This window comes from Eublepharis macularius, chromosome 8 (assembly GCF_028583425.1).
Source record: "Eublepharis macularius isolate TG4126 chromosome 8, MPM_Emac_v1.0, whole genome shotgun sequence".
Lineage (NCBI taxonomy): Eukaryota > Metazoa > Chordata > Lepidosauria > Squamata > Eublepharidae > Eublepharis > Eublepharis macularius.
Genome location: NC_072797.1, coordinates 72,072,883 through 72,095,066, shown reverse-complemented (window position 1 = coordinate 72,095,066; position 22,184 = coordinate 72,072,883).

Sequence of the window (22,184 nt, the reverse complement as noted above, 5' to 3'; positions counted from 1 at the left end):
GCTTAAACTGACTTAATTCTTCACATAATTACATTGTAAATCACTCCTCTGCTGAGAAAAATGGCTGCACTACTATTTTAAGCATGTTAATGTTAATGACTGGCATGGAAAATATCACACACACCCTCCAGACCTCTCCCAGTTGTAGTAACCTCCCCGCTCCTTTTATTTAAATTTTTTAATCTCTGCATTCTCAGCTTAAAAATACTATGAAGATAGTAGACATCATCCATCAAATAAATTTTTAAAAGAATAAAAATCAGTAGGATAAAAATCAATAAAACAGTAGTATTTGTAAAGTACCTTCAATTCACAACTGACCAATCATTCATGACCCAGTAGGGTTTTCAAGGCAAGAGACAAGCAACAGGCAAGCAGACTTCCATCGTGGTCTCCCATATAAATACTATCCAGGCGGAGCCCTAGCTTAGCTTCTGAGATGTGATGACATCGGACTAGCCTGGGCAATCCAGCTCCGGGCAAACAGCAGTAATATAATCAAAAGTAGCAATAAAATCAAACAAGAAATGAAACTGCAACAAATAGCAGAAAAGCCAGCAGAAACTATGTTGTAGTTAAAATCAGCAATAAAAGTGATTTGAGGAACCTATGAAAAATAAGGCAGGAAGGCAGTTAACTAACAAGTGTGGATAACATCTGGTTTGGCCCATAAATAAACATGTACCACAAAAAAACTTCAGTTTATAACTTCCAGAAAGTAAATCCAATCTAAGCTGAAAGCCACTGAATTAAATTACACTATCGGTAGATTGTTTTATTTGAAAATCCAATTAGCCAATAGGATAACCTTCAATAGGAGGACAGAATCTGCTTTGGTACATTTCGCACTCGGTTTTTAGAGCGTGTTTGTACCTGTTCCACATCCCATGTTTGCAAGGTTTTCACACTTAAAAGCAGTCATGGGATGCAGTCCCGTTTTTTGTCCGCTGTATCCCCAATTTTTCCCCCTGCGGACATACCCCGATGTTTTTTTAAGTTCGCTGCTGACTGGCAGCTGGCCCGCATTTTGCTAATGTGAACACTTTTGCCTCCTTTTTGCTTCTCTCCCCCCCTCTCCTTTTCCCTGGGAGCTGATTGGTTTGTGCAGAATTAACCACTCCCACCCTCCTCAGCTCTCTGAACTCCTTGTCCACCATTTTTTTTAGTAAAGCGAGCTGAGGGTCATAAGGCTGCTTCTTCGTTGGTTTCCTTCCTCCCGGTATGCATGCTGTTTTATTTTTTTTCAAAAGCCAGGAATGATTCCTAAGCTTGCTGCTAATTCCCTGCTAGCTTTAAAATCAAGGAAAGTGTTAAATAGCTGCTTTCTCCTTCCTCCCTTCGGGCATGCACACACATTCTTTTTTTTTTAAAGACAAGAATGGGTTGCAATGTTGTAATGTTCCTGCACTTTCTTCCTGGCTTTAAAAGCCAGGCTTTAAAAGCCTGGCTTTAAAAGCCAGGAAAGGATTAAATGGCTGCTTTCCCCTCCCTCCCAGGCATGTTTCAGACTTTGCCAAAGAGGGGAAAAAAACCCAAGCATTTTGCACAGCCCTTTGGAAACAAGCCTCTGCTTCCTGGGAGGAGATTAATCGGCAGCATTTTAACCCTTTCCTGGCTTGATTTAAAAAAATGAGAGTGGTATATGTTTTCCCCCAGAACTCTGCCACCAATTGCCTCTCCGGTGGGCAGGGGACAGCCCAATCAGCAAAAAGGGGGGAAGGGTTCCAACATTGCAACGTTACTACGCATGCTCAATTTTTTTAAAAAAAGTGTGACGTGAATTGCAAGGCCCCAAAAGCCCAAAATTGCACCGAGGTTTTGAAATGAAGCACAGACACCAAATCGAAATTGCAGTGGACAGTGTGAAATGAACAGGTGCAATGCCGAAGCCACTGCGATCGGGGCGAATGCTCATAAATGGTGGTTTAAACTGTAAGTGCGAAAAGAGCCTTTGACTGCTGTTGGTTTTTTCGTACATCCTTCCTGCTCTGGTGCAGCAAATTTGGACTGAGATTCAGCCAAGGGCACATGCCTTTGAGGAGTAGAGTCTAAAATCATGGTGTTGCCAAGTTTTGGAATTAGGAATGAGAGAATACAAGAAACAAAATCAGCACCCAGTTCAGAATTAATTAACTTTTTGTGACTGGAGCCAAAAAGATTTGCATATTGACTTATTGTGGGGGGGGGGGGGGAATAAGTTAAATCATTTCAAGCTCCTCCACCACCTTTCCTTTCCCTTTGTCAAAAACTTGCCTCTTACCACTTGTAAGGGTGGTAGCTTGTACAGTCAGAAGAATGTAACAGCAAGTTTAAATGACACAAAACTTTGAATGCAAAGTGGTGTCTACGTGACCTGCTTACCTGGGATCTAAACCTCATAGGATTTAAGAGGTCACACATATCCAGTGTTCTGTGTGTGTTTGAGGGGGCTTACAAGCACAAACATTTTCCATGGGTCACATATTAAAACTCTGAACGTTTCCATGTTATGTCTCTATCCAGAGTCCCTGTACTTTCTGTTGTGTTGGCTCAGAAGGGCTATTGTAAAACTAACCAGAAAATGCCCTCCTAGAAGAATCAGTAATACCCATTCAGATACAACTTGCAGTAAACAACTCCGACATATTCAGTCTAGCCATAATATCTCTTACTTAGGGGAATGCAAATAACTTCCATGTTACCCTTCTTACAATATATGAATTAATACAGCCAAACCTTTTCAATCATAGAGGTATAACATGAAGTAATCTTCTTTACTATGTCTGCAGTGCATGAGTTGTGTTATTTTATGTGTATTTTTCATTTGTACAGCTTACAATGAATTTGCCTTTCATTATCTGCTCTTCACATATCCCAGCATCTCATGCACATTTTCTTCTTTATGGTGTTTGCATGCATCAGATTGTGCTAGGATAATGGGGCTATCTTGATGCATGAAGAGAGCTAGCCTGCCGACCATATTCCTAGGTTAACATTTTATTCCTAATCTTTGATGAAAGTGTTACAATTGCACAGATATGTGACACCATCTGCATTCATGTGGTTTCTCAGTAAATTGTGGGGAAAACATTGAGCTTATTCAGAATTTGAGATAGTTTTTTAGCACAGTAACTATGTAGTTACACCAATTGCCTGTGCTGCGGCAAGTGAGAAATGTGTTAAATGACCATTAAATACACATTAGCATATGGTAAGCTGCCAGTGCAGAAAAGGACTTTAGCTGCTTATCGTGTGTTCTTTATGCCAATGAGAAGCTAGTAATTAATGAAAATGTAAGCATGTTTAAGGAGGTCAAAAAGATTCTGCAGTAATGGGTAAATGTAGGGAACCCATTATAGGGTTCCAAGCCAATTGGGGTAGAAGAAATAAACAGGTGTGTTTCACTGTCTGGTCAAATGAAAGAAAATATCTTCGTACCTTGATGACATCACAAAATGTACCTTGTGGTTAAATTCATGATGCTGTAAACCACATAAAATAGTAAACAAGTAGGGACCTCAACCTCATATTTTACAATTGTAAAATAAAAATCCATAACCAAATTAGTTTTGTAATAAAGACTGGTAGATTTAGTCCTTCAAGGAATCTTTTAAAATCAAAGTTAGAATTAACATTCATTTAAAGCTATAAATTGGAAGACATAGATTCAAAGTATTTTTACTAACAGCTTCCTGTGCCAAGTGTTGGAAGAGGAAACAACAATAAATAACAAAGTTAAATAGTTCAAAATGTAACCTGCTCTTCCTTTACCTTGCAAAGTGGGTAGGAGGTAGAGTTTCACACAGCAGTAGTGAGAAGTAAAAGGTAAAGGTAAAGGTAGTCCCCTGTGCAAGCACCGAGTCATTACTGACCCATGGGGGTGTCAAGGAGGTCTTCCTTGCAATGGTCAGCAATGCCAGGTTGCAGGGAACCGTTGCTATAGAGGCACACACACACACTATGAAAAGTGTATGAAGTTTATTTACAAAGACTATATTACAATTGTCACAAGACTGACTGGCATAAGGCTCTGCCAGACTTGTGTTACCAACAGAGGGCACACTATAATGGCTCTTCAACTCTTAAATACACATATGCTTAATTACAGGAGATTACACAAATTAAATGGAATAGTTGCTGACTCACCATGACTGAGTCTGATTAGCCTTGTGTATCACCTGACATGCAATCATGTGACTTAGTACCTGTCAGGCTAGATCATTCTCATCTAGCCTGCTGTCACTGCCAGTAAACAGCTTCAATACTCCTCCTTGTTTACAGAAGTGACACTCAGGTGACTCCTGTAATATTGAAACTTTTCAACACTTAAACTTTTGGTAAATACATCAGCAATGTTCTCGTCTGTGTTACAATGATCCAGGGTTACAAACGTCACCCACAGCTTGCCGAACCATCTGATACCTAATTAGAATATGTCTACTGCAAGCTTTTATTCCTTGCTCGCTTGCAATTTGTACAGCAGCTGAATTATCACAATACATTTTAATTGGCAAATTGTATTTCAGTTTAAGATCCTTTAGTAATTGGTACAACCATTCCAAAGTAAGAATGCAAGAACACATGGCGGCGTATTCTGCCTCACAACTGCTTGTTGCTACTAGCGTTTGCTTAACGGATTTCCATACAACTAATGCACCATGTACAAATATTACATACCCAGTGGTTGATTTGCCAGAAACGTTATCATCACACCAACTGGAATCAGTATATACACATACTTCAGAATTTCGTTTGATGTTGAGGGTCAACTTATAATCAGCAGTGGCTTTTAGATATCTAAGTACTCGCTTGGCAGCCACCCAATCTCTGTTACAAGGGTTAGCACTTTGTTGACATAACCAGTGTACTGCCAAAAACACATCAGGTCTACTCCAGCATGCTAAGTAAAGTAATGCTCCCACCAAAGATAAATACTGCCTTTTGCATTCTAGCTCTTGGTCTTTAGGTTCCTTAAGGTATCCAGTAGTCATGGGTGCACTTACAGGTTTGGCATCTGTCATGCCATATTGTTCCAACAACTTCAATATTTTCTGCCGTTGGCATAATTCATAACACCCTTCAGAATTCTTTGTCACATCCAAACCCAAATAATGTTTAATGGGACCTAGGTATTTAATCTTAAATTGACTACTTAGATAGTATTTGAACTTGTTCAATGATTTGTCATTCTCACAGAGGTAAAATAGATCATCCACAAACAAAACTATAAATTCTTGTTTGCTGAACACACACTGGTCAGCGATCCCAGCAGTAAACCCTATGCTGGACAGCTTAGTGCTTATACAGTTGTACCAACATAATGCACTTTGTTTCAAACCATAAATTGACTTGTGCAATTGCAACACCAGTGTTTTGTTTTGTGGTTCAAACCCCTCAATCTGGTCCATAAATAATACTTGATCCAGATCTGCATTAAGGTAAGCAGTTTGAAAATCAAAATGATGTACATTGAGGTTTTGCAGACTTGCTTTACACAAAGCTAAACGTAAGGACTCTGCCCTTACCATGGGCGCAAACACTTCGTCAAAATCTGTACCTTGGTTTTGAGAAAAACCTTTGGCCACTAATCTGGCCTTTCTTTGATGACTACCATCTGGCAGCTGTTTAACCTTGTACAGCCAGCGACAACCCACAGTCTTTTTTCTGGCAGGCAATTTTGTAAATGAAAATACTTTATTTTCTAACAAGGAGTCATATTCAGACTGCATTGCGGCCAACCAAGCCTCTTTCTCAGGACTTTTAAAACTCAGTATCTCCTGGAATGATTTAGGCTCTGGTATGTAAACATAATTAATAGATGCTGTAACCTTGGCGTCAAAACCATACCTTACAGGAGGACAGCCTTTAGTGCTTCTACTTGACACGTGAGTTGGCTGTATGTCAGCTTGCTGCTGTACACTACGTTGCGCATGTTCAGAGGCCTTTTGACCTGAAGAAGCTGCCTCTTGCTTTATCTCCTGCCTAGCCTCTGGCTGCTGCACATCTTCAGCCTCGTTAGTAATGGGTAACACAATTTGACTCTGCTCCTCCCTTCCATGTAGTTTTCCCCAATTTCCGTGTTCGTTAAAGTTAGCTGATCTGCTGAAACTTAGTTGTTGTTGTGAATCTGCAAACCTGTAGGCTTTCATGTCCATTTGATAGCCCCAAAATATCAATTGTTTGGACTTGGGACCACCTTTTCTCCTCTGAGATAAAGGAATATTCACCCACGCTGTTGTACCGAACACTCTTAGGAAATCTGTTTTAGGCTTTTTGCCAAATAACATAAAGTAAGGGATTTGGTCAATTGAGCTGGATCACACACGGTTGCATATGAAACAGGCAGCACAAATTGCTTCTGCCCAGAACCTTTTGCTCAGATTTGAATCTGCCAACATAGCATTCATTACTTGTTGAATCAAACCATTTCTCCTCTCAGCCACACCATTCTCAGATGGTGTTGCAACATTTGCAATTCTATGGTAAACACCGCGGCTCTCAAGCCAATGTTTGAATTCTTTTGACATGAATTCACCCCGTTTGTCAGTTTGAATAGCAATTAACTCTTCACCAAGCTGCTTTTCTACCCTGCAACACCAACGTTTAATAGTTTGGTATACCTCTGATTTATGCTTCAAAGGATAAATCCACCCAAATCTACTATAATCGTCCACTAGACAGAGCGCAAACTTCATTTTTGTGAAACTCTCAGGATAAGGCCCAGAAACATCCATATGAACCAATTCTAAAGGTCTTGTGGTCACCCTGGTACTGGCTTTTGCCACAGGGGACGCTTTCGCTTTTACACGTTTGCATACCTGGCAATCAAGGAAATTGTTACAGCTTTTTACCTTCTCTGTACCCAGACAAGCTAAAGTTTTATTAATTACTTTATTAATTACTTTGTACCCCATGTACCCTAGCCTACAGTGCAGCAAATGAATGTACCCATCATGGGGACTCTTATTCATAACTACTTGAGCACCTGCTGGCCCATTGTGAACCACATACACATTATTGTTTAACTTCCCAGTCACTAACACTTTATCCCCCTTTGATATGGTGCATGATGTTAGTGAGAAAGACACAGTAAACCCAGCTTGTGTTAAACAAGCTACACTAAGCAAATTTGACTCTAGTTTGGGTACATACAATACATTATGAAACACATGTCCCAATGCTGAGAAGTCGAGGCTTCCTTCTTCTGAAACTTGCACTTCACTGCCGTCAGCCAGATTCACGTGAGTAAGCTCAGAAGGACGCATGTCACGGAGCAAGGTTTTATCACAACAGAATAGCCTAGTTGCACCAGAATCAAGCAACCATTCATTATGAGACACTTGGCTCGACACCACAAGCCAGGCACTGCTCTTGGGTACGTTGTCAGATCCATCCGGAATCCTCTTCTTCTTGCCCTTTGCCTTCAACACCAGGCAAAACATACAAATGTGGTTTAATGAGCCACAACCAAAGCAATGCCGACGGATAGTTAAAGCAAACTGCTTCTCTTCTTCACTTGCACTTGGCTTGGAAACACTGCTTGAACTGCTACAGCTGTGCTGTGTTTCCTTATCAGTTCTCCTGGAACCGCTCCCAGACTTGGCTCCGTTCCCAGATTTAAGCAAGGACGATTCACTGGTTGCCAATCACTCTGCAAACTCAAATATACGTCCTGTAATGTGCTGTAAGGACAATGTAGTCAGGTCTTGAGACTCAAGGGCGGCAATTAATGGGAAGTAAGTGTCAGGAAGCGATGAGAGTAAGATTAAAACTTTGTCCTGCTCAGTGACAGTTTTCCCTCTCAAAAGTAGCTTCTGAAAACACTCTGCCATGGAGTTTATGTGAGTCTTTACACAACCTCCCCGGGCCAACTGCATCTGGTACAGCTTCCTGGTAAGAGATATAACAGACCCAGACTGCTGCAGATATCTCTCTTTCAAAGTATCCCAGGCTGCTTTTGCACTAGTTTTATTAGCCACATGTACGAGCTGATCATCTCCCAGGCACAACACGATAGTGGCAAGAGCCTTCCTGTCTCTCACCTGCTCTGCAGGACTTGGCTGATCAGGAGGTTCATCTACACTTTCCCACAGCGACTCCCTGACAAGGTAGTGCTGCATCTTCAGTGCCCAGATGGTGTAATTACTGGAGGTGAGCTTGTCCACTGGTAACCCCATCTGGATCTGTGCCATGCCGTCATCTGGGACAGGAACCAGGGCTGGACCCAAGATAGGAACCTGGAGCTCTTCCTTCTCATCCTCAGTCCCACTTTCGTGAGTAGACATGTTTCTTTCTGTCTCCTCCTCGCCTGTTGAAGATAGTCACTCCTGGCCTCTCTGATGTCTCACCTCTTGAATGCAGCTCACAGTTCACTGCCCTTGAACCCAGCACCACAGCCGCGGTCTGGGCCCATAACCCTGTCAAGGAGGTCTTCCTTGCAATGGTCAGCAGTGCCAGGTTGCAGGGAACCGTTGCTATAGAGGAGCACGCACACACGCACACACACGTGCACGCACACACACACACACACTATGAAAAGTGTATGAAGTTTATTTACAAAGACTATATTACCATTGTCACAAGACTGACTGGCATAAGGCTCTGCCAGACTTGTGTTACCAACAGAGGGCACACTATAATGGCACTTCAACTCTTAAGTACACATATGCTTAATTACAGGAGATTACACAAATTAAATGGAATAGTTGCTGACTCACCATGACTGAGTCTGATTAGCCTTGTGTATCACCTGACATGCAATCATGTGACTTAGTACCTGTCAGGCTAGATCATTCTCATCTAGCCTGCTGTCACTGCCAGTAAACAGCTTCAACAGGGGGGACATCGCATCATGATGTTTTCTTGGCAGACTTTTTGTTATGGGGTGGTTTGCCATTGCTTCCCCAGTCATTTACACTTTATCCCCAGAAAACTGGGTACTCATTTTACTGACTTCAGAAAGATGGAAGGCTGAGTCAACCTTGAGCCAGCTACCTGAACCCGGCTTCCACCAGAATTGAACTGGCTTATGAAAATTGATATTGGCCAGTCACCATAGCATTATGTGAGTGAGTGAGTGAGAGGTGTGTCTCTGCCTACCACCACCACTACCCAAAAGTTAGGAAACCCTTCTCACTAGAGAAGGTTGTGCTTTAGCTATCCAGTAGCAGTGGATGAAACAAAAATTGAACACTTTCTTCCTTGACTTCTTTCCTCCAGCAACTAGAGATGAAAGGAAAATGAAGTGGACCTCTGTCAACAGTTAGAGGCACTTCATCAAGTACTCCTGTGATCTAAATGCTGCATAGCAACATGAGAAGGTACCGAAAATTCTGCATCTTTAAGGGGTTCCAAGTGAGGCTTCTTAGCACGAAAATGAATATTCTGTCAATCTTGTACAGTCAATCCTAGTAAAGCTAAGCAGGAGTCAAGTATTTTGCAAAGCTCATTGAAAACAGTGACACTTACTGACTTTAATGGACTTTGTACACAGTTTGTATATATTGCAGTGGCCAAAATAACATTCAAAAAGAATTCCATGTGTTTCAACAGACACAATGAGTACATATTTCAGAGAATCTGCCCAAGTTATCTGAGCTTTGTTCTAAAGAAGGAGCTACATTTTATTCTAAGGAAGGATTTATCCTAAGGAAGGACTAATTTGTTTCTTAAACCTGTTTTATTTCTGCTCCGTGGTTGCTACTTAAGAAATCACCTGGAGAGATAATCCCTTGAAAAGTGTTACTTTAAAAAAATAGGGAAAATCTGTAATTCTTAAAGTACCCATCTCATCCTTAGGCTCATTAACTAACAATGTGCCCATACTGAGAGACCTTAAGGTTAGCTTCCCTTTGGTTTGTACTCCTTTTCTTCTAAAAGGGCCTGGGGGAAAGACTGTGATCTTCCTTGTTTTTTGGCTATTTGGAAAGTAATACTTTTAGTGCCTAAGGAAACATGTTTTGACTGAAAACTCTTACATGAAGTTATATTTTCTTGACAGTGTTGAACAGATATAAAAAGATCTATCAAACTGTAAAGTACACATCTAATTTGGTTAATTCTGCATTGATTGTTATATGAACAAATGCATATGGCATCCTTGCTTGTATGAACTAGTACTCTGTTCCATGCACCCACTACTGATCCTCTACAGTGACTTGACCAACCTTAGGAATGGCCTTTTCTTTAAAAGGAGATCCCAAAGGGGTTGCGGGGGGGGGGGGGAGAGAACTCATGCTTTCCCCTCAGAAGCCATTTTTACCCATAACAGGTGTGTGTATGGGGGGGGGGAACTTCCATGTTTTAACTTATCCATGTGGATATTATTCTCCACAAGTAGCATCAACAACCCCCATCTCTGCAAATGCAGCTTTGTAAAACATGAATAAGTGGGAACCAGGTGCTCCAGCTCACCTTGTGTGGGTATTCTGAGCCTAGTTTGACTTTTCTTAATGTTTCTTAAAGATATTAACTACTGACGCTGCTTAACTGTGGGAAACCCAGGGATGGTCTTTCTAGTCCCTGAGCGACTGTTTAAAAGAATACATATTGAGGTTGACTGCAAGAGCATGCTTCTAGCACTGGTTGTCCCATGCCTTGGAATGTGTATTCACTACCAATTCTTTTCTACTTATATGCCAGTGCTGGTGAGGGCCCTTTCCAGGGACGTTTTGGAAAAGAGGACATGCTCAGCACTGAAGAAGGCAAGAAGTGCAAAACTTGTCAGATCTGTGGCTAAATAATAATTGTAATCCAGACTACCTTCTGCAATCAGACAAGAGTCCGTTGTTTCCAAAAAGATTTACTGAAAAAGCAATCATTATAGTCCACTGGCCCAGATGCAATACCTGGGTTGGTACACGTGTATTGTTACGAATGACAGGCAAAGCATGAGGTACAAAGTATCAGATCCCAGCAGACCCAACTTCCCCCCATAGTTCTCAAAACAATCTCTTTGAAGCTGAGAAAGCGAAAGTTTCCCAAGGCTGAAAAAGCGATAGCCAAAACAATCCTCTTCTGTGAGATAGCTGCTTGGAACATCTTGGCACCTGTGAATAAAGCACTTAGAATACTGAAAGAATTAATATGGAGTCTCTTTGGTTACATACTCAGGAAAAACATTCTAACCCTGACAAAACTAAGTGCTTTTGAGCTTTAGCATTCACAAGAGCATGCATTACTTTGGGTCATTTATCCTTCCTGTCTCCTCCAGGGAAAACAGGAGGGGAACATGGAAGTGAGCATCCACATTCTTGCATGCTAATCAGAATATAAAGTCTAGGAAGTGCAGCAATCTTTGCATCTGCAGCTGCCTGCAGGGCAGTGAAAGCGTGCAATGTACTTTAAAACTGATCTTCAAGGTCAAAAAGATTAGAAAGCAGCGGGTATCCAAGTTGTATGACAAATAACAATAGCCAAGCACCCAGCAGCGACGGGTGGATGAAAAATCCCATTAGTTGAGGGCGAGGGGGGGGGGATGGACATATATAATAATTAAAGTTTTATTTAATCCAGCATGGAGACCTAGGGCAATATTGTTAGTCTTAAATATACTCATCCATACCAAATGCCATTAAGTTGCAGAATAGTGATATAGGTAGCCGTATGCATCATAAGCTTTTAACCATAAATGCCCATATATTGGGAGAACAGGATAAAAACAGTATTGCAATACTATCATTAAACTTAGCAGAATCATAAAAACCTTCAACATTTTCCTCAACAATGAAAAGAAACACAAAACCTAAAGTAGAGTGCCGCAGAAACTCTTCCGGTAAACAGGGTACTATATTGCATTTATTTAGGTGGTATAAAGAAACTGGTAGGGTCAAAAAATAATTTCATGCTGTGACAGAATGCAATTTAAAGAAAGGTTTCCTCAGTGCAGCACTCATAGATAGGAAGGAGTTAATAACTGCCAGGAATAGAAGCTTGATTGACAGGCTGCTCCCTCCTCTCTCTGATTGGCTAGTGAGAATCAGCTTCAGGATGACAGTTGGTGCTGGCAGCATTTTGAGTTCAGTTAGCAGTTGAAAGCTGAGTGTGTGAGAGAGTCTGACAAGGCGGTTCAGACAGGTACCCCTCTGAAGGAAAAGATAACAGTTGTCCTAATTGTAACACCTTTGTTTTGAGGAATAATTCTAGTAAAGAAATTCCAAGTGTCAAATCCAACACAAGCTGAAACCCATTTACACATCCAAGACAGAACTGGGTGTGTGTTTTGGGCAAAGAATGAGTTGGTAGTAGTAAGTGGAGACTCCCATTCAAGCCAAGTGGATAGGGTTATGGCTTCTTAGATGAAGAGGAAAGGGGGTTGGGTCTTAAGGAGGACCCCAGGTGTTTGGCAAAGGGAGAACTGTGTTGAAGTAATGACTGGAAACCTAAGTTTTAAAAGGGAACTCTGTAAAGAAACATGGTTACTGAAATTAAAGTATTGAACCAAACACCTCTCATTAATAAGAACATAAAAACTAAGCTTAAAGGAAACTGTTTTGCCTGAAACTTAAAGAGTACTTTGTTCTACTTGGCCTTGGCTAGGGCTGGTGGATCACTGCCATTTGCTTATGTTGGGTGGTTCTTCCCCTCCCTCCCAACTGCACTTTTTCCCCAGCCCAGCCTCCCCCTGCACACAAAACCCCTGTAGCTGGCATGGATCTGGAGGCCTCACAGGAGCATTCAGTCCCAAAGTGGGCAGAATCTGCCTGTGTGGGGGAGTGATTTGGGAGGGGAGATTTTTGCAGTTCCCAGAAGGCAGGCAAAAGCCCCAGAAGGGCCAGATGCAGCCCATGCACCATATGTATAAAACCCTTTGGTAATAGTGCCAGCCTAGGGTTTGGAAGACCCAGGTTTGACTTTACACTGGTCATACCTTCTCCAATGGGTTGTCATGAGGATTAATAGAAGGATAAGGGGGGAAGGGTATAAATTCAGTAAATAAAAAACAAATACTCTATATGACATTAAACACTAAGAATAAAAATAGCAAAAGAGCTACAGAGGGAGCATAGCATACCTCAGAGAGAAGTGGAAAAGTAGAAGTAGAAGGATCAAGACTGTAAACATAAGCATACATAAATTTTTCTTGTACAGAGTTTAAAATTTTTAAATATACACTAAAAATAAGAGTAGATAAAAAGAGAGTTAAGATAGTGAAATAACACTATTATTAAATCAGCACAGGATAAAAGAGGAGAAAAGATATAAACAGGTATGCTTGAGGGGACGGAGTAGCTGTTTGGACAAGCAAAGAGCATTGCTGACTGACACTGGAAGACCTCCATGGGGAGGGTGCTCCGCGCTATGGTACAAAGCATAAAGAGACGGGCAGAATACGTTGGAATCTGGTGGGAAAAGACAGTCTCACTTTTTAACTCAGTACGTCTCTACACATCCCCATCATTATTTTTTCGCTCCAACTATTTTTGTTTCTACTCACACCCCCACCCACCCTCAACCGGATAAGAAAGCTACTATTGCTTTTCCACATGCTGAAATGTATCGAAATAGTTTCATGATCTTTTTCTCAGAACTGTAGTCTCTGGGTGGGAAAATGTCAAAATTGCCATCTGGTGTCAGAAGATTGAAACTGCAGGTTAAAAAACCAAAAAGACAAAAAATTTCAACACATGCGCAAAGAAAATGTGCATTATTGGGATGCATTGGAAGAATGTTGGAGGAGCCAATGGTAAACCCATGAGTAAGCAGGCATGTGATTAGCAGTTACATAAGCAAGTGTACATGTGCGTATGGACTCAGGTTCAAACTCACATTTGACTAGCGTTACAAGTATCTTGTAGCATGACCCTAAGGGGGGACATGACAGAGTTTTTTTAAAATATGCACAGAGTAGTGAGAGTAGACAAAATGTTTTCTGTTATAAAATTATGTACATCATAGATACGGTAGATAGAGAGAACTTTGTCTCCTCTCAAAATACTAGAAGTGAGGGGGAGCATCCAATGAAGTTGATGGGCAGTAGATTCAGGACAGACAAAAGGAAATACTTCTTTACTCAATGAGTTATTAAAATGTGGAATTCACTATAAGAAGATATAGTGTGATGTCCACAAACACAGATAGCTTTAAAAGAGAACTAGCAAGATTCATAGAGGATAGATCTATCAGAGGCTATTAGCCCCTTGCCAACTTCTCCCTCCCTTGTCACAGAAACCTACCCTATAATTTACCACGGAGCTGTGTGACCTAAAGAGGATTAGAAGACATTTAGAAAGATGCTGGTGGAAAACTTCTGCTGAAACTGATAGACCATACTATCAGTTGGAAGATCTATTGGAAGATCTATGAAGTGGAGGTGAGGGCAGCAAATAACAGTTATTTCTCTGCAACCATTGCATCAGCCAGCTCATGACCATCCCAATTATTAAAAGCAGACCGTCAGGAGCAGTTTTGTTGTACATAGTCCTCTCTATCTAGTCTTCTTCTTCAACATACTCAATCCGCTCAATCTTTCCATGTAGGACTTGTTTTGCAGACTACCATCTTTGTTGTCCTCTTCTGAACCTGCCTCAATTTGTCTACATCTATTTAAAAGTGTGCCAACCTGCTCTCTCTCTCTCTCTCTCTCTCTCTCTCTCTCTCTCTCTCACTCACTCACTCACTCACTCACTCACTCACTCAGGAGCCACGAATGAAAATAAAGCAAGTGAAATCAAAGCAGCTTGCCCTTCTTTACACCAGCAGCCCAGCTTGCAGGCAGGCAGGCAGGCAGGCACGCACTCACTCACTCACTCGTCATGAATGAAAGTAAAGCAAGTTAAATTAAAGCAGTTTGCCCTTCTTTACACCAGCAGCCTGGCTTGCAAGCACTCTCTCTCTCTCTCTCTCACTCACTCAGGAGCCATGAATGAAAATAAAGCAAGTGAAATCAAAGCAGTTTGCCCTTCTTTACACCAGCAGCCCGGCTTGCAGTCAGTCAGTCAGTCAGTCAGTCAGTCAGTCTCTCTCTCTCTCTCTCTCTCTCTCTCTCTCTCTCTCACTCACTCACTCACTCACTCACTCATGAGTCATGAATGAAAGTAAAGCAAGTTAAATCAAAGCAGCTTACTCTCCTTTAGAAAGCCAGTCCTAGCAGCCCAGCTGCTGCCTCCGCTTCCTGTTGCTAAAGAGACGGGCAGCAGGGAGGCAGCGTTGAGGAAAAGGAATCGTGGGCAGGGCCAAAACCCATGTGATCTCTGCTCAGAGCTACCAGAACGCCATTCCAGCACGTTCCCCCTGCAAATGAGCCCAGGACCTAGCGATCCAGTGACTTGGCTCGCGTGCCCACAGAGAGGGCTCTGTGTGCCAGCTGTGGCACACATGCCATAGGTTCGCCATCACTGCTATAGCACTATCTGACTCATCACATTTCCTCTAGTTTTACAGCTTACATGAATGAATATATACAATTTAAATACCCAAATTATGCTTGGCTGCAAGTGTGATAAGCATTTATAGGGAGAAAAACTGAGGAAAAACAAACACACAGAGCTGGTTTCTAGAAAGGCTTTTTCTGTATGAATGATAGACCTGTATTCTGTGTCACAACTCACAACTACTGAATACAATAAAACAGATTAGTGATTCCTCAAAATAGAGTTGTGAACATAGTAAAGTAGAAAACAGCTATCAGGTCCCATAAGATTCTGGTTCATCTTTTCTCTAAAGGTGAAGGAGATGCACAGCACTCCTATACTTAGCAGCTGATGAACAGCCATGTTCGAGAAAGACCAGTGCTCTCCCTGGATGTTGTGATATATTTCATGGAAGAGATTCTAAGCAGTACCCTACTGAAAGCTCCTTTATATGTCTATATATGCCTGTTTCCCCTGAAATGTAACAAATACAAAGACAACTATGATGCATAAGGTAAATTAAACTGAGAAGTTGTATTTTACTTTTGTTGTACACATTAAGACAGCTTATTCTTACCCAAAGAGAGATTCCTATTCGGCCACATATTAGACAAGGGACCATTCAAGCAGGAATAGAGGAGAGGAGGGGAAATTTTATTTTATGTCCAATTACATGAGCACTACTACACACAACCAGAACAGCTGGTGCTCTTAATCCATAGGTGGCAATAAAGTTTAAAATGCAGCTTTTTCATATTACAGAGTCTCTAAGCGAAGAGTAGGCATATGATAAACTGTAGTGCCATTACTGTCCACTGTGTCAACAGCCTCTGTATTAAATAGCCCCTCAATACACATTGAAAGTAAATTGGTCAACAGTGAATATTTTAGTAGCCCTCTAAGTGAACCTTTTACTGAAAAGGCTGCAACAAACCTTTAGTGTCTGTTCGTTTTTTCATTGATGACTTCTCAAGCTGTCTAAAACAAAACAAACATGTTATCACTATATCTAATGTTCAACATGGACCCATCTGTGGATACTTACATCTGGAGTTTTGGGCCATGGACAGACAAAATAGATCTGAGGAAATCACTAGGTTTGCAAAAAAAATCAGAAATCTAAAAAAAGAAAAATGCATTGGGGGTTAACTCTCCAAAATGATTGAAGTGCCTGTAGCTTTAAGAAACAAATGACCTTAGTGGCTCTTGCTAGTATTGCAAGCCTTCAAGCTCACCCACCTCACAGAGTGATTGTTGTGAGAATAATAATTATAATGACACACTTTGTAAACTGCTCTGAGTGGGCGTTAAGTTGTCTTGAAGGGCAATATATAAATCGAATGCTGTTGTTGTTGTTGTTGTTAATTTGTCAGTAAAAAGCAGGGGAAGAGGCAGGAACCTTTTGGCCTTTGAGGAAGGACTCATTGGAACCTGGCCCAGCAGCAACTGCCAGGTAACTTGCTACCACTAGATAACTTGCTACCATGTGACTTGCATGACTCACCCAGGCCCAGCTGCTTGCTACTATCAACTGCAGCCAGCTCATGAAAGCTAGTGTTATGTAGTGGTTCAAATCCTCACTGTGTTGTGGAAACTCACTGGGTAACTTTGGGTCAGTTACATGTTCTCAGCTTAACCTGTCTCACAGGGTAATTAAGAGGGACAGGGTTATTCTGAAGGACAGAAAAATTATGTAAATTGCTTTGAGTCCCAATTGTGAGGAAAGGTGCGGTATAAATGAAGAAAATATATAAAAAATATTGCTGAAGATCGGGGCAGATAAAAAGTTTGTGGGTGGGAAGGAGAGAAATGGGAAAGGTGAGGCTATGGGAGGCACCAGAAGGAGGGAAAGAGGAAACAGAGTGAGGAAGAGGATACAGGGAAATGAGATTCACCTTGCGGCTGCTCGCAGCCTTGGCAGGGAGTCGTCCTTTGCTGCCCCGCCCGGAGGAAAGGAGGCAGGCTCCCTTCCCGGGCATCCAGAGCTTTGGCCAGGGGGCGGAGCCAAGTGCAATCTTTAGGCGGCTCCATTCCCCCTGGCCGCAGTTTGCAAAGCGCTCGGAGGAGAGCGGACGTGTTTCTTTTCTCTCCTTCCGAGCACATGGGCGGCCTGAGTCGGGCTGGTGGAGCTTACGAGCAGCGTGTGCAGCCGCGGTTCCTTTCCAGCCACTTTTTGGAGCGGCACCCGTTTTTTTCGGCCAGTTCAGCGGCCGTTTAGAAGTGGGCATCGGCAGCCCTGCTGAGCGCCCTTGCGGCGGCAGCGGAGCCCTTGCGGCGGCGGCGGCAGTAGCTGTTTTCATCTTGAGTCGGCGGCAGCGTTTGATACATGCGGGGCGGCACCTCTGGGTGGAGCGGAGGTGTGGGGTGTTATCCCCATATACCCTCCCGCTCCCCCCGTGGGCCAGTTAAACCCCCCCTTTTCAGGTGGTATAAGTGAACAAATACACACGCCGGGCTTCACCTACCCCCCCACCCCCCCATCCCGCTCTTGCATATACCAGGTGGCAGTTGGGGGGCTGTGGATTTACTGGTAGGGGGCCATACGCTGGAAGATAGGCCCCATTCCCAGCAGTTTTCCTGCCTAAGGGCCATTTTGGCTTCTGCCTTCATTGGTACCTCAGGGCTGCTTGTTGCAGTTGGTGGCATCCATTTCGTCACACTGGGGTTGGGACAGCACCACCTGGTGGCTGTTGGGGGCAGTGACCTGCTGAAGTAGTCAGCATATAGGTTGCTGGCTTTGGCTGTGAGCCTATGCAACATTGGATAGTAGTTAATGGGTAGGCGGTGAGCCAGTGGGACGTAAATAGTCCATAGTTATGCAGTGGGCAAGTGAGACTCGTACTGCTGCAATATAACACATTGATAACGTAAAATAAATTGGATTGGGACATTGGCTGGCGTGTGCACAGTTATAATGCCTCCCCAAAAGGGAACTGGCCCATCTAAAGGAAAGCAGCCGGCTATGCGGTCTGCACCTAGGAAGCTTCCGCCTACCATTTCCTCATCAGATGAGGATGACAGTGGGCCCACTAGGCGGGAGCTTCTTGAGAGAATTGCAGCTTTAGAAAAGGATAGGAGGCCAGGGCAATTGACGGCGTCAGCAAGGCCGCGGTGGGCCGCAAAGAAGGTGCCTAGGAATGAATTTTACAATGACTTCTTTTCTCATCAGTCCGCTCTCGAGAGATCGTCCAGGGATATGACTGGGGATGAAGGTCCTTCAACCGCGTTACCCGAGGGTGTTGTGGAGGTCGAGGCGGAGGGGACAGCTGATGGAGGACAGGTGGCCATAGCAGTGGAGCCGCGTTTTCCAGAGGGTAAGTCAGCTATGCCTCAACAGGGGGGCAGTTGGTCATGGGGCTTTGTGGGGCATCAGGAGGCATCTGGGGCACCCCAGCCGATCTCCTGCCCCTCGCTTACGCTGGGCTGGCCTACATATGATTCTCACGCGCAGGGTGCCCCTTCCGCGGCATTTCCTTTATAGCCGGGTTATGCTTTGGGGCTGGCCGGCCAGCAGCAAACCTATGGTTTGCCAGCCAGCGGGGGGTCGGCTGGGTTGGGCAGCCATGGCCTGCCTCTTTCCCCCCCTGGATGGCCAGGTGGGTACAGGGCTCATCTGAGCTCCCCCCTTTTGGGCTTTTCTCCATATGGCACTATTCCGTATAGTGCCTTGCCCCCCGGGATACAGCTTTGCCGCTGGGGGATCATCTAACTCAGGCAACACGGGAGAAAATTCTAAGGGGCGAATATGTGGATGTTTTTACCCTTCTCTTCAGGGAACTGGAGAAGAAGGATAAAGATGACATAGACGAGAGGGATAAAGAAAAGATCTGTCGCAGGTGGATTGACAGGTCCTGGGCTCATTGGCTGCCTGGGTTCCTGATTAACGCTGGGGTTTTGGCCAGGGCACAGCCGTCCAGGGCCCTCCCCCTGTTTCAATATATGAATATTATATACAGGGGGTATATTGACTTTGAGGGGTGGCGTGGCTCTGGTATGATGAGGAGTTCCTCATGTGTGCGGCTTTGACCCCGAGCCTTCCCTGGGATCAAATATTGATCCAACTTTGGGTACAGGTGATGGCCCCCTCCAAGTCCAACATTGGGGATAGGACTGATAGCGGTCACATGATTATCCGGCCTGTGCAGGGTACAGGTTCCCGCACCTCTGTGGGGCAGCAGGTTCAATTATGGCTGCTCTGCTGGGACTTCACGTCCAGAGGGGTGTGCAACCAAAGGGCGTGCAGGTACAGGCACGAGTGTCCAGTATGTGCAGGGCCCCACGCGCATTCTGCCTGTCCCAAGGGGCGACAGGGGGGAAAACGTTTTGGGGGTGGCGGCGGACACCAGGGGCCTGGTAAAGGGGCCCAGTCCAGTAAGGCTGAGGGTACTTGAACGGTTGCTTCAAGTATACCCAAGGCGCAGGGACACTGATTATTTGTGTTTAGGTTTTACATTCGGGTTTAGGATCCCTTTCCAGGGTCCCAGGACACCTTTCATGGCAGCCAACCTTAGGTCAGTGGCTAGCATGGAAGACGTGGTCCACCACAAGATTTTAAAGGAGTGCGCTGAGGGCAGGGTCTTAGGGCCTTTTGAAGCCCCTCCTGTCCCGTCCCTTAGGGTCTCCCCTTTGGGGGTGGTGCCTAAAAAAAGTCCCCTGGGAGTTTCACCTCATTCACCACCTGTCTTTCCTCAAAGGTGGATCGGTGAATGATGGCATTCCAGATTAACTCTGCACAGTGCACTACACTTCCTTTGACCAGGTGGTCAAGGTTGTGCACCGGTGTGGGGTGGGAGCTGAAATGGCAAAGTGCGGTATCAAGTCTGCCTTTCGCCTGCTCCCGGTTCACCCAGAAGACTTTGATCTTCTGGGTTTTGCATTTGAGGGCAAGTTTTATATGGACAGGGTCCTTCCCATGGGGTGTTCCATATCTTGCTCTGCGTTTGAGTGCTTCAGTTCCTTTTTGGAATGGGAGTTGTGTCGCCGCTGTGCCTGCCCAGACACCATCCATTATTTAGATGACTTCATGGTGTCTGCACCTGCTGGCAGGGGGCAGTGTGCCAGGCTATTGGCAGTGTTCATGGAGCTCGCTGAGGAACTAGGGGTTCCTCTGGCTCATGAGAAAATGGAGGGACCAGCTGTTGTCCTGACGTTTTTAGGCATTGAACTTGACATGGTTCACCAGACCTTGAGGTTGCCATTGGAGAAGTTGGTAGACCTTAGAGCCAGGTTAGAGGACTGCCTGAGTAGAGACAAGGTATCTCTCCTTGAGTTGCAGCAATTAGTTGGCCATTTAAACTTTGCCTGTAGGGCAGTTGCGCCTGGGAGGGCTTTCCTCAGGCGGCTGTGCGATGGTATGGGGAACTTGTGGTTGCCCCATCATCGCTTAAGGATCAACAAAGGTATGTGGGACGATTTATTGGTGTGGAAGGAATTCCTTGACACCTTTAATGGGGTGACTTTCTGGAGGGATGACCTTTTGTTAGAAGCAGAGCTTCAGGTCGCCTCTGATGCCTCCGGGTCTACTGGCTTTGGAGTCTTTTTTAGGGGGCATTGGTGTGCTGACCAATGGCTCACAGATTGGGTAGCCCAGGGATTGTCCAAAGACCTTACGTTTTTGGAGTTTTTTCCCTTGTTAGTGGCTGTGTGGCTTTGGGGTCCGCAATTGGCCAACTAGGCTGTCCACTTTTGGTGTGACAACCTGGCTGTAGTGCATGTGGTCAATACCCTGGCCTCCAGATCCCCCAGGGTGATGAGGCTCGTAAGGGCCTTTACATTGAAATGTTTGCAGCTAAACATTTTATTTAGGGCCAGACACGATCCGGGTGTTAACAACAGTGTGGCAGATGCTTTGTCTCGCCAACAGATGGAACAATTCTGGCAGCTTGCCCCTTGGGCCGACAGTCAACCGGCCCAGATGCCCCAGAGCTGTGGCAGCTTGGATGGCAGAAGCGAATAGAGTGACCCAACTGTCCATTGCCCCCAGCACTCGCAGGGCCTATGACCGGGTGGTAGGGCAGCTCTGTGAGTTCAGGGCATCAGCCGGGCTACAGCAGTCATGGCCCATCCCAACTGAACACCTGATGCACTTTTGTGTGGTGCAGCGTGGGAGGGGTCTTTCTGTAAAAATGATTAGGGGACAGCTAGCTGCTTTGGCCTTTGCCAGTAAGGTGCACGGCCTTCCTGAATTCACGGGTGCTTTCAGGATTAGAAAGATGCTGGAGGGCTGGGCCAGGGAAGTGAGAGCGCCACATGACCCCAGGCAGCCCATCTCCCCATCTGTTTTGAGGGGGCTGGGGGCTGCTTGGGGTGAGGTGTGTTCCTTGGCATTTGAAAGGAAGCTATTTCATGCAGCTTCCTTGATAGGCTTCTTTGGAGCTCTGCAAGTCAGTGAGCTAGTGTCCTCATCTCGTGGGGACACTTCTGGCCATGTCCTGGCTGCCAAAGATGTTAAATTTGTAGGGGATAAAGTCTCCCTTTTGATTAGGCGGTCCAAGATGGACCAGCGGCAGCAAGGGAGCACTTTGCTTCTTGGCTCCTGTGATGAGCAGGAGCTGTGCCCCGTTAAGGCCCTCAGGGAGTATGTCACGCTTTGTGGGGATGACCAAGGGGTCTTATTCCGTCACGAAGATCAGTCCCCATTAACTAAGTTTCAGTTTGGGGCTGTGACAGAGAGGGCTATTAAGAAAATTGGCCAGTCGGGGGTCAAATTCGGCACCCACTCATTCCGGATTGGGGCGGCCTCGACAGCAGCTGCTATGGGGTACCCTCAGCAGGCAATACAGAGAGTGGGCAGGTGGCAGTCAGGGGCGTATTGTTCCTATATCTGGCCCCTGCCTCAACTTTAAATGGCAAACT